General features: G+C 46.2%; 1 protein-coding gene across 6 annotated transcripts in view; it reads right to left on the bottom strand.

Annotated features, from left to right (window-relative positions):
- Positions 1-12,419, bottom strand: part of FBLN2 (fibulin 2) — a 99,281-nt gene that overhangs the window by 60,101 nt on the left and 26,761 nt on the right. The gene's annotated exons all lie outside the window — the stretch shown is intronic.

Genomic DNA, 12,419 nt, shown 5'->3' with positions numbered 1-12,419 from the left:
AAGATAAAGGCATCTTCCAATCTTAGCAGGAAGCTCCCCAGCACACAGCTGAAGTTCCTCTGCTCCTTTTTTAAGGCATTTGATACCCAACAGGCACACACACGTGCCCAGCAGTGTTTGCTGCACTGACACACTCATCCTGCACGCTGTGGGCAGTGTCTGTGCTGAACACCAGCTTTAACTCCTGCTGCAGGGCCCAGCCTGCACATCCACACATGAGGGTACAGCTCTGTGCACACACAGCCAGGCCTCTGAGCGGGGCTGAGGGAGCCCACATGGAGCCACCTTCTCTGAATTACACCAAGATACTGAATTAATAAAGGTTAAACTTTACCTTCTCCGCCCCACGAGAGGCAGGGCCCAACAAACCTGCACTGTGCACTAGAACTGATGGAGCAGCAGAGAGGGGACAGGTTATGAGAGCAGATAATTTGCTTTTCATCCTTGGGAGAATGCACAGATAAGGCAAGGCATAGCCCATACTGAGAGTGGGCTACTACACCAAAACCATCCTCAACACCCATTGCCAGCCTGGCTTCTCCTTGCACTGCACCAACACTTGCTCCCTCTCACTTGCCATGAGCTTTGGCAGCTTTCAGGTTCTGAATCTGGAGCAGATTCAAGCTGCAAAAGGAAAATCTCAGCAAGGTGGCAGCAAACAACCAGCCAAAACAAATGAGAAGGGGTTAGGAAACCTCAAGGGGAGGTTCATCTTAGGGAACAGAATCAATCACCATGGCATCAGCAGCGTGGTCCCCTGGCCCTCCAGGAATGAACTCTTTCCTGAACCTTAGGAGAATGAGAGAGAGAGATAGAGAGAAGAGAAAGCTTGGACTTGATGATCTCTGAGGTCTTAGTTTCTAACCTTATTGATTCTTTGATTCTATTATATATATACATATTATATATATGTGTGTGTGTGTGTGTGTGTGTGTGTGTGTGTATGTTTCTTGTTTCTTGCCATTAAAATATAAAATAGGAAACTGCTGTGAAGATTTCTTCACTAATACCAGGACTACAGCAAACTAAGCCAAGACTTGCTCAAGACAAGCAGCATTCTGACCTAGTATGAATGCAGCACACAAGGACAATTCTCATGCTATATACTTAGAAAACTGTGCAATTCCTCTGGGTCTAAAACTGACCAACTTACCATATGGCACAAAACCAATCATAGTCCAGATATTTATGTTCAAGGGCAGGATTAACTTTCTGTGGGAGTCTGAAGCTGTCTGTGCCACATTTGAAACAGAGCAGTGGGAATCTCAGTTCTGTGACCCTGGCAAGGGTGGGGGAAGCATATTAATCAATCAACACCAGCTCTTCTTTCCCAAAGGAATGTGTTTGGTGATGCTGGATGAGCAGGCATCACGTCCTTTCCTGCCTGTCATGGGAAGAGGAGCTCACTTGTGACCCTCAGCACCGTGTGGTGCCAGGGGCCCTGTGCTATCAACTGCATGGCCATAAATGTCCATTACGCAGACATCCAGTTTGGGGAATTTACAAACAAAAGAGACAAATGGCTAAAATAATGTATTTATATAGTGATCGGATGGTTTATGAGGTTTACTATAGATTAACTCTAAGTTCTGGGAGAGGAATTTGAGTCTGACCAGAAAATATAACAAACAACTAAGTGTTTTGTTACTGCAAAGGAAGCCTTGTGTGAAGTGAGAGCAACTGCTGTATGTCTATGGGAGATGTAAGGAGCTCTTTCTTAAAGACAGCATTTCATTTTTAAAATTTCAGAGGCTTAACAGTTGCCCTTCACCATTTTAAAGTAATATCAGAGGAGCAATACAGCTAAAATGAGTGTATACCTCACTGAAACTGATGGAGTTAACATGGCATTGACAAGACAGGGTCCGACCTTCAGAGTCTTTTTTCAAGGAACATTATTGACTCCATTTAAAAGCTGACTAACAAGCAAGCACTCTCCCTGAAATAGCAGGGTCGGATTTCAAAGCTGTGTAAATCTGTTCACCATACCAAGAGGAGACTTCAGTATTGCCCAATGAAGGTCAGGTCCCGTGGTTGAAGGGTTTGTGCAGACAAACAGCAGTGCTGATGGTGCACTGGCTCTCTGCATGGTCCAGAGTGAGAATGGGGACTTGGGGCTGGAGGCTCAAGGAGGCTCAGGCTCAGCCCTGCAGTGCTGACCTGCTCATCCTCCCACGGGAGGTACCAGCGCTCAGCCTGCGCTGCCCTCTCAGCCGCAATTTCTCTGCATACCAAATTATTCACATGGGAAAGCAAATGTAACAGGCTGACTCCAAAAGCTCCTGATCAGTTTAACTGGCTGGTTAAGTTCCTTCAGAATAAGAAAACCAGCAGTGTAATTCTTTTTTCATCTCAGCTGGTTAGCGTCACATGGTACCAGGGTGCGACGGTGTTCACAGGAGTTTTCACATTGGGGAAGAGATGAGGATCTGACTCCATGTTTCAGAAGGCGTGATTTATTATTTTATGATATATATTACATTAAAACTATACTAAAAGAAGAGAAGAAAAGGTTTCATCAGAAGACTAGCTAATAATAGAATAGGAAAGAATCATCACAAAGGTTTGTGGCTTGGCTCTCTGTCCGAGTCAGCTGACTGTGATTGGCCATTAATTACAAACATGCAACATAGCCCAATCACAGATGCACCTGTTGCATTCCACAGCAGCAGATAATCATTGTTTGCATTTTGTTCCTGAGGCCTCTCAGCTTCTCAGGAGGAAAAATCCTAAGGAAAGGATTTTTCATAGAAGATGTCTGTGACACCAGGGCAGCGAGAGTCCCTGCCGGTCCCACAACTTGTTCTTGGCCACGCCACAGCACAAACCTGCTCCTTGGGGCCCTGGCGGCCAAGGGTGAAGGAGAAAGAGCAGAGACACCACCAGGAAAATTTTCCCAGGGTCATAGGCTGAGCAAGCCAAAAGTCTGTACTTCAAGAACATATGCAAAGCACATTCATCACTTTAAAGCATCGTCCAAAACTTCTGACACCACAGCACAAGATTTTGGAAAGTCTCTGTATTTATCTTCCACCAGCAAAACCACCCTAGTCAATCCAACTGAAATTCAACACTTATAGAAGCTTCTAATGTAAAGCCAGCCATCATTGATGGTCACTATGCTTTTGATTTCAATGCCATGAGTTCAGACAATGCTTATCAACTTTGATCCAGAACCAGGAAAAGTACAAATTTTATCATTATTACATGAGACATTACTTAAGTGTATGTTATCTTCAATGAACACAGTTCGCTGGAGTGAATCTCTTAAAAATCATTCAGCTACAACACTGTAGGTTTGAATCTGGAAATGAAAACTACATGTAATACCATGCAAGGCAATTCCAACACCAGGAAAATTAATGAACATTGCAGAGAAAGGATTCTTGGATAAGAGGGAGAACTATATTAATCTTCAGCTGCTTATGGGCCATAAACAAGATGTTTTATAGACAGAGCTGCAGAATTACAGTCGGGTGTAAGGAGGTTTTAAAGACATCAGCTGGAAGTTTGGTAGCCAAACCCTGACAGCACTCGGCAGGGATGTGGGATGGGTGTAGGGCTCTCAGTGCCACCAAGTACACAGTACATTGCCTTCACACTCTTATCCAGAAGCCTGCTCACAATCATTATTAAAAGTAGAAGAGAGAAAAATAAAAGACTCCTTAAACACCATTAAACTCACTCAGAGCTTCTTGTTCTGCTTGTTCAACGCAGAAGAACTCTTTAACCTTACGGAAAGAACTGTAAGAAACCACCACTATATAAGCTCCATTTTCATGACAAAGGTATGCTTTCACATATTTTCATTTTGCAGTCACGAAGTTCACTTTTGGAATGACAGAGCAGACAAGTTTGGGCAGGAGTCCCCTCCAGACAAGCTCTGCTCTCGCAGCTCGGCCGGCCGGAGTGCAGGGTGTGCTTTGCTGTTCAGGGTTTGCTTTCCAGGGAATTCTCCTCCCCACCACGGCAACCTCTGTGTGCCTGGAATGTCTTTTCCCTGTGCCACTGGTATGCAGGAGGTTTGCTATTGAGTATAACAAATGCTGCGCTACAAACCACTGACAAAATGTAATGGGCTCCTAAGTCCCTGCAGGATGTCCACCTTAGAACACGAATACAAGAAGCACTTTAGATGATTCACTTCATACAAGATGCAGAACTCCCTAATATTAACTTAACTTGTGCTCACAAAATTATTCCAGCAAGTTGCATATACAATGTCTTTGAAGACCCAGACTGAAATTAACATAAAATAGTGAGAGCTTAGAAGAGAAGGAAACTGAGGTACAGCCAGATGTTCTTGTTGCAAGAGCTCATTCATCTTCTCAGTTCTTTTTCCCTGCCTAGGAGCCAGCTCCAGTCAAACCCCAGCTCCCCTGCTCCAAACACAGCTGATGCTGCTGCTCTCAGAGAATGTAACAAGGAGTGAGTGTTATTACAGAGCAGTGCCAGACTGGAGTCCTCACACTGTGCTAGGGGGATTATTACACAAAAAGCATCACAGTGCCATTCCAAGACCAGAATATATTGCATCAAATTGGCTGAAAATTTTCTGGACCATGTAGGACATCCATGGAAAATTCCTTTTTTAACATCCCGTACTCTCTTCCTTTTCAACAGCGCTCACTGATGATCCTGACTGAGCACACACTTGCTTTTCCAGTGGTTTGGATTTTGGTAACCTGTTGACTTCCCTTACACCACTGGAGGCATGTCTGCCTGCATTTCTTTCCTGCAGCTCTCACAGAAGAGTTCCTGTACTGGTCCCCAGTGTCTGGTGGTCAGCCCCAGGCTGCAGGGTCCCCATGCTGGGCAGCAGCTCCCCCACAGCCTCTAGAAACAACATTCCTACAGAGTGACCTCATGCAAAATAAAGCTCATCCTAAGAATGCGGCATCCTTACCCATGAGGCATCCTCATGTGCTCAGCTGAGGTAACCTTGGTGGAAGGGTGTTCAGGACTAACACACACTTATTTATTCCTTGGGCAGTACAGGTCACTGCAGCTGCAAGGAGTCACTTGCCCTGTGCATGGCAGCAGAAAGGCCGTGAGATCTCATCTGATGATTTTCATTATTTTTAAGATGTATAGTTTACACACAGGAACAGCTCACAAGAGCATCAACTTTTACACCTTTTAAAAGTTACTGATGCAAATCCTCCCCTTTCAGGCAACTCTTAGAACTGTTAAAAGCTTTTAAACCCAGAGCTGTTGAAGCCATAAACATTTATTTTAGTACTTGGTAATTCAAAACTATGGTCAAACAACTCTGAGCCCTTCTGAACACAATCGGCCTCCCTGGGATTCACAACAGCTCCACAAAAGCAAGCAGCAGTCAGACACCAAGGGGAAGGAATTACTGCTCGGGGGTTTGTGTGAATGGCCCCAATTCTGGTGAAGGAAGGGTCGGAGAAACTGCAGCCAGAAGGGCAGCAGCATGGACAGGCTGGAGAGGGACAGGCAGGGCTGGAGGGGACAGGCAGGGCAGCCCCAGCACGAGCCCCCTGCCCACCCTGGCTGCCCAGACTCCCTTCCCACCCCACTGCACCCACCTGAGCCACTGCCACCATCTCACAGGCACCCCATCAGCATCAGCCGCCACATCACCACCAGAGCACCCCAGGATGGAGGGAAAGCAGCAATTCCAGCAGGCAGTGACCTGCTGCAGGCAGGTGACTCTGGAATGCTGCGGCAGGGTGCTTGGTGTGTCCCAGACACCCACCCTGGTGCTGCAGCAAGGCAGGTGGCTCTGGGAGGCTCTGCAGCCCCCTGGCAAAGGCAAAGGCAGGGAAGGGGGACATGTGCAGAGGAGGTTTGCTGGCCCTAAATACAGCACAAATCCTTTTTTCTCCTACCCCTCTCCCAGCCTTTGGCTGAGCATAAATATCCCCAGTGCTTTGGGATGGTTATTTAGGACTTTCTGGTGGCTTTGGAAAGGAATTGATCATCTCAAGCAGAGCAGAGACAGACTGGGAACAGTCAAGAAAACATAAAACCTGCTCACACATAAGGGGATCTTTATAAAATTCCAATTACTTGATGGCGTGTTACCTAAGAATCCCTGAGAGGTAAGAGATATTGCTCGCTGTGAGGCCCGGGATAATGAAATTACAAATCCTTTCATGAGTAAGCATATGCTGGAAAGCTACGTTTATTTGGCCTACATATTTGAAACTGTTCAAAAGGTTATTGTCTCACAAAATCTGGATCAGGAATTACTACTTATACTTTCCTTTCTCTAACAAGGAGCTACATTCAGAGTCAAGGTTTTAATTCCTTGGTGATCGATTAGAATAACAGACACATTACTGCAAAGAAGTCTCATTTAAATTCTGTTTTCTGAAGGAGTACCAATCATGCATACCAAAAAAATATACTCTCAGATACTTTTATAAATAGCCAGCAAATGGAGTCCTCTCAAGAAACTTGGTCAGCCCAACAGCCTCATCTGTTCAAGTGGGCAATTAATTTATACAAAAAATCTCCCATCTTATGTTCATACTTTGTCTGCAGCATGTTTGAATTTCAGAACTGAGATTCAATGTTCTTGTTGCAAACCCTGGATGGAGCTGACTTTGTATAAATAATGATTTTTACCTCAACAGAGCAGGTACATGAGATGGGTTTTCAAAGGTATTTTGGTGCCATCCTAGGTTGGGTGCCCAACTCCAACAATTTGAGATTTAAACTATCTTAGTGCCCAACCCCTGAAGGCAAGGCTATGTGAAACCCCCTGTGTTGAGTGTCCCTGTGGGAAGCCTGTCCATGCAGGCACTGCCCTGGGTTTGTGCTGCAGGGAGGATAGGTCTGCCCTGCACGCCCCAGCCAGGTGTGAATGCTCCATCCTGTTCCACTTTCAGTCACCCTCTGCACATTCCCTTGGTGCCAGGCTGAGCACAATGGATTTCCTCATCCAGAACACTCCCAGCCAGCTGTGAGTAACTCCCTGTGCTGCAGCACTGACAGCCTGGCGTACAATGCACTGTCAGCAGAGGAAGTCTGGCTGCACCTCAGCAGCACACGGAGCTGTGTGTGGGACAAGAAGTGTGCTCTCCAGAGGGTATTTAATGGAGGCAGGGCTGGCAGGAGCTGCAGGAACACACGTTTCTCCCACCTTGTAGGCTGTATCTGCCTGTCGTGGTCCCCAGGGATTCACACTGCAGGCAGCAGATATCACCTTAATTTTATGAGTGACACAGGAAGATGGAGAGCCACCTTCTTACACATCTCTGTTTATGAGATTGGCAGGTACTGGGGTTTGAAAAGAAAAGAACTCAAGATCTGAGCATTTCTTAAATTATTTAGGTTCTTAGAAGTCGGCAGACGCCTGACTGTGACAGGCTACACAGCTTTTAGCAAAGCATGGCACCCAATGTTGGCATTCTGCATACCAGGCTTGTGCCTGCATCAGTGCCCAGATCTTTGCAGCTTTAAAAATGATCATCTAAACGATATTTTCTAACTAAAGACCACTATTCAATATACAGCTATGGCTTAAAATACTCTTTAAGATAAGGAGCAAAACAGCCCCATAAAAGCCTGACACAAAAGCATTGGTAGCCAAGAGCTCGTGACCTGTGGTTAATATCTCTGTTTTAGAAGGAAGATGCACATGAGGAATGGGAGAAGGACGGTGCTGAGGAGGGTTTGGGCTCTACAAGGGGAATTCCTGCAAAGAATAACATTCCCAATGCAGAGCCTGCAGCCCTGAGAGGCGCCCTGAAGCCCAGCCAGCTGGAAAAGCAACAGCAGAGTCTGACCCAGAACAGCTCCCAAAACACAGCCAGGTGAGCAGCAGCCATGCAGCAACATGCCCAGAGCCATCACCCAGACACAAACCCCAAAGCACCAGCACTGACCCCGAAAGCATCCCCTAGGACAGGTCTGGACACCGGGAATTCGGCTGCTGCCTGCGTGCCTGGGGCCCACAGCCCCGCTCCCATCCCTCACATGGGACTGCTCCAATCCCTTATACAGGACTGCTCCCATTCCCCACATGGGACTGCTCCCATTCCCCATATGGGACTGCTCCCATCCCTCACACAGGACTGCTCCCATCCCTCACATGGGATGGAACTGCTCCCATCCCTCACATGGGATGGAACTGCTCCCATTCTCCACACGGGACTGTTCCCATTCCCCACATGGGATGGAACTGTTCCCATCCCTCACATGGAACTGCTCCTGGGACTGCTCCCATCCCTCACATGGGATGGAACTGCTCCCATCCCTCACACGGGATGGACCTGCTCCCATCCCTCACATGGGATGGAACTGCTCCCATCCCTCACACGGGATATGGAACTGCTCCCTTCCCTCACATGGGATGGAACTGCTCCCATCCCTCACACAGGACTGCTCCCATCCCTCACATGGGATGGAACTGCTCCCATCCCTCACATGGGATATGGAACTGCTCCCACCCCTCACACGGGACTGCTCCCATCCCTCACATGGGATATGGAACTACTCCCATTCCTCACACAGGACTGCTCCCAGCACTGGGTACAGACCCAATGGAAAGCACGAGCTGAGGGAGCAGGGAGCCAGGTCACATCTGGGCCTGCAGATTGGATACTCTGGCGACTGTTTATTGCGGAATCTGCCAACATCTACTCTGAGTGCACTCCTCTGTGTCATTTGGGTATGTTTGGGTTTTCCTTGCACCCTCTGCACATAGATCCAGGCCTGAGGTGACAAGGGAAGGGTGCAGGGAAGGCTGTGCACCAGCAGCTGTGAGGGCATCAGCCCCCCATATCATACATGGGATGTGTTCTTTAATAGAAATAGTTGAATTATTTCTCCATTTTTCCATCTAAATTAGCATCTGGCTGCCTAATAAAGTACAAAGGCCACTTTTTGCAGAACAGATAGACATTTTTAAATTTTATACTATTTTAGTCTTCCTCTTTCTGCACATGTCTCGAACTGCCTTATTCCCATTCGTGCTACCTCAGAACTCCAACTACCAAAGGAACCACTGAACACTACCACCCAGGGCTGTAATTCATGCTGATTCACACTTGCTGGCCCAGAGACTTCTTCTCCTCATACACCAGTCTCCTGATGTTTATTTTTATTCCTCAGATATCCTATTTTGAGGCCTCAAAGCTCATTTCTTCCTGTTACAGAAAGGACTGGGATAAAGTAGAGAACACAGGATTAAGCCTGAGGTAATTCAAGTAAAAATGAGACAATACTTCACCTGATAGCAAAAAACCCAAATTAATTGCAAACAGAGTTTGTTTCTGAAGGACCCTGCAAGCATTATCCCACCTCCACTGCTTTTTATGGTGGCAGTAAGAAGAACAAAGGGTGGGTGAGCTCAGGGAATGCTTCCAAACCCTCACTGCAGGTCTGCTTTCACAGAGTCATAGAATATCCAGGAAGAGACCAAAAGGACTGTCAAGTCCAGCTCCTGGACCTGCACATGGATCTGTCTGCCCTCATTTCAGAAATTCAAGGTCATCTTTCTCCAAGAGTTTCAGAATCAGCAAACATGCAGCAGATGGGTGGGTTGGAATCTCAGCTACATCCTCAGAAGTTTCACAGGAGCCCCCCCAGAGGCTCCTGCCTGGGCAGGATTCACCTGCAATAAATGCCACTCTCACATCCACTGATCTCAGCTCCCAAATTGGTGCAATTTACTCCAGCTCGAGAACAATTATCTTTATCTCTAAAAGCCACCATGGGAAAAAAAAAATCACCAGTCATGGAGGAGGTTAAGTGGAAAAACACCTCCACTCTGAAACATGACAGGTCCAGCTAGATCCAAACTGCTGCTGAGCCTGCCAAAACCAGAATGCAAATCATAAAACATTCACAGTGAGGCTGCTTGCTACCTGAGTTACATTTATCCAAGGAATAGCACTCTACTGCCAGAGCATGGGGAAATGGAAGAAAGTGGGAAAATCTTAACAGAATTTGACACTAAGTTCTTGAAATATATTTTAGTCAGCCCTACCTTGATCAGGGTATTTTTAGGATGAGGAAATAGGCAATATAGAAATTAAAATTCCCTGCATTTGCTGCTCTTGCAGTAAGTGACAGGGTAAGATCAATGTTTGGAGAGAGACTGTATAAAGAGAACAGTCTCCATTAATCTCATCCTTTCCCATGTGAAAGCACTTAATTTGCACTTTCTCAGCTGAGTAATTGCCTCTGCTGTACACTTACAGCTCCTTTAGGAATGGAGCAGCTGATGTGAACACAGGGCAATACGACAGATGAAAAACAACGCCAAAAAGAAGAAAAAAACCCAAACCACTAAAATTAACCTTTCCTGAGCACCAAAGTGTTCCATGTTGTTTCCACCATTAGATTACGTATGAACCAGCAAAGTTTTGGGAGATGAAAACTCAGCTACATATAAAACCAAAGTGAGATATGTAAAATACAAGTTACAAAGCCATGTTTTTAACCAAAGGCATCAGGACCCAGCACAGCAGAATTCTGGGGCCAGGATACAGCTAAACAGTAGGAACAAATGCAACAGCCACCTAACTTGGGCTGAAAGCCTCTCTGGAAGCTCACAAACTTTCCTAAACTCTAGGGGAAAAGAAACACTAAACAAAATATAAAAATAAATCTAGAATGGCCATAGAGTCACAGAACTGTACCCCAGAGCCCTCTGCTGAGAGCTGGTCAAACAGAACCCTGCACACTACCAGAGTGGCTGCAGCCTCATTAGGGAACAGCACAACAGCCCCACAGGCTCTGAAAATCAGGGACTGATGTAGTTTACACCACGCTGACAATTCCTGAAAGGAGAAAATAAGTTATTTGGCAATTCTGGTGGATTTTGCCATTTTATAGTTGGAAATACATGCACGAAATTTATGTTTTCGTTCTGTATCTGTAGGCGAGATTAATTTTCCTTTCAAGCCTGACTAGTATCTTCACTCCCCCTCCACCACTGGCTCAGGAGTCACCGAAGACACAAGATGTATGTGTTTTATTACTTGAAACATATGGAGCTACTCCCACGAATCACAACCACGTCCATTACAGCAGCATAACGAGTGGAAGCACTGCTGTCCCTCGGCACGAGCAGTGGTCATGGCAAAAGACAGCCCTTACTTTTTGAGAGGGTGCTGCAGTTCCACACAGATCTTCCACCAATATTCCTGATGGGAATGGTGGGGCAGATGAGGGGCTGCCTGTCCAGGTCCCACCTGTCAGTGACAGGTGGTGGACATGGTTTGCTGGCTCCCAAAACATGCAGCAGCTCCGTAGGGCAGGGAAGCAGCAGCCTTGGAGTCGCAGCATCTACAACCAGTCAGAGAGTTCTGTGCTCCCACGGGACATTTATTTCCCATTTCTACCTCTGCAATATTTGAAGGAAATCACAGGTATCTCAGCTAAGGGTAAAATGGCACCCGGCGCTTCCCAAGCCTGCTTCTGCCAGCTGAACAATTCATGCCTGACATGCCATCCATCACATCTTGCTCCAGGCACCTCAACCTAATCCATCCCCCAAGGAGACCTGTCTCAGCCAAGCAGTTCCTGGGAATCACAGACTGCAAATCACCCAAGCAGACTCTAAAATTCAGTATTTAGTTCTGGTGCTGAACACTTTCATCCCAACAGACTTTCTTAAACCCTCTCATTGAAAGTTTCAGAGTGCTCCACCCATTTTCCTTTTTTGAAAGAAGAAGAAAAGGCAATTTTATTTAAAAAAAAAATCTTCTTTAAAGTTACATCAGTAAACAGGTTATTGTGTGTCAGTCTTAATTCAGGCCCATGTATCATACACAGCCTGGTGCACAGCTCATATTTTGAGGGAGGCTGAAGCAAATAAAAGGGAGGTCAAAGGAAAAGGAAAAAGCTGCCATCTCCATCCATGGACCTGGCACACTTTCTGTTTTAACAGCCACGAGGTGCTGTTCGTGTTGGGACTTAGAGTCTGAGCTCCAAATCTGCTCTCCTCCTGTCTGCCCTTAAGCTTCTCCAGGAGATGGACTGGACAGCTCAAGATTTAAGGGCTACTGACACAGCCCAGGAGAAATGCCACTGCCCAAGGACTCATCAGCATTCTCTGCAAGCATCCTCCAGCTGAGTCTTGGGAGAACATTTTGTGCCACATCTTGAAAGAGGAGGTACTGCTCTTGATTTGATGAAAAATGAATTGGAAATATGAGCTGCATATGTGCTAATTTACAGCGATGAAGTTTGCATTCATTACAGTAATGAGCATTGCATAAAGTGTATAATCAACATTCCCTGCAGATGTCAAGAGGAATCCAGAGGCAGGGAGGAAATACGTACACTTGCCACAGCTGATCATAAACATCATAAACTTCCAGCCCCATGAAAATATAAAGAAAGAGAGAGCCCTTTTTCTCCCTGCTAGTCCTCAGGGGTATTTGAGTGTATCTCTCGAGTTCTTGAACTAATGAGCTCAGACAGCCTTTCAA

Source organism: Melospiza melodia, chromosome 10, assembly GCF_035770615.1.
Source record: "Melospiza melodia melodia isolate bMelMel2 chromosome 10, bMelMel2.pri, whole genome shotgun sequence".
In the NCBI taxonomy this organism is placed as follows: Eukaryota; Metazoa; Chordata; class Aves; order Passeriformes; family Passerellidae; genus Melospiza; species Melospiza melodia.
Note: the sequence above shows the minus strand (reverse complement) of the source record. Positions and strands in the feature narration are given on the sequence as shown.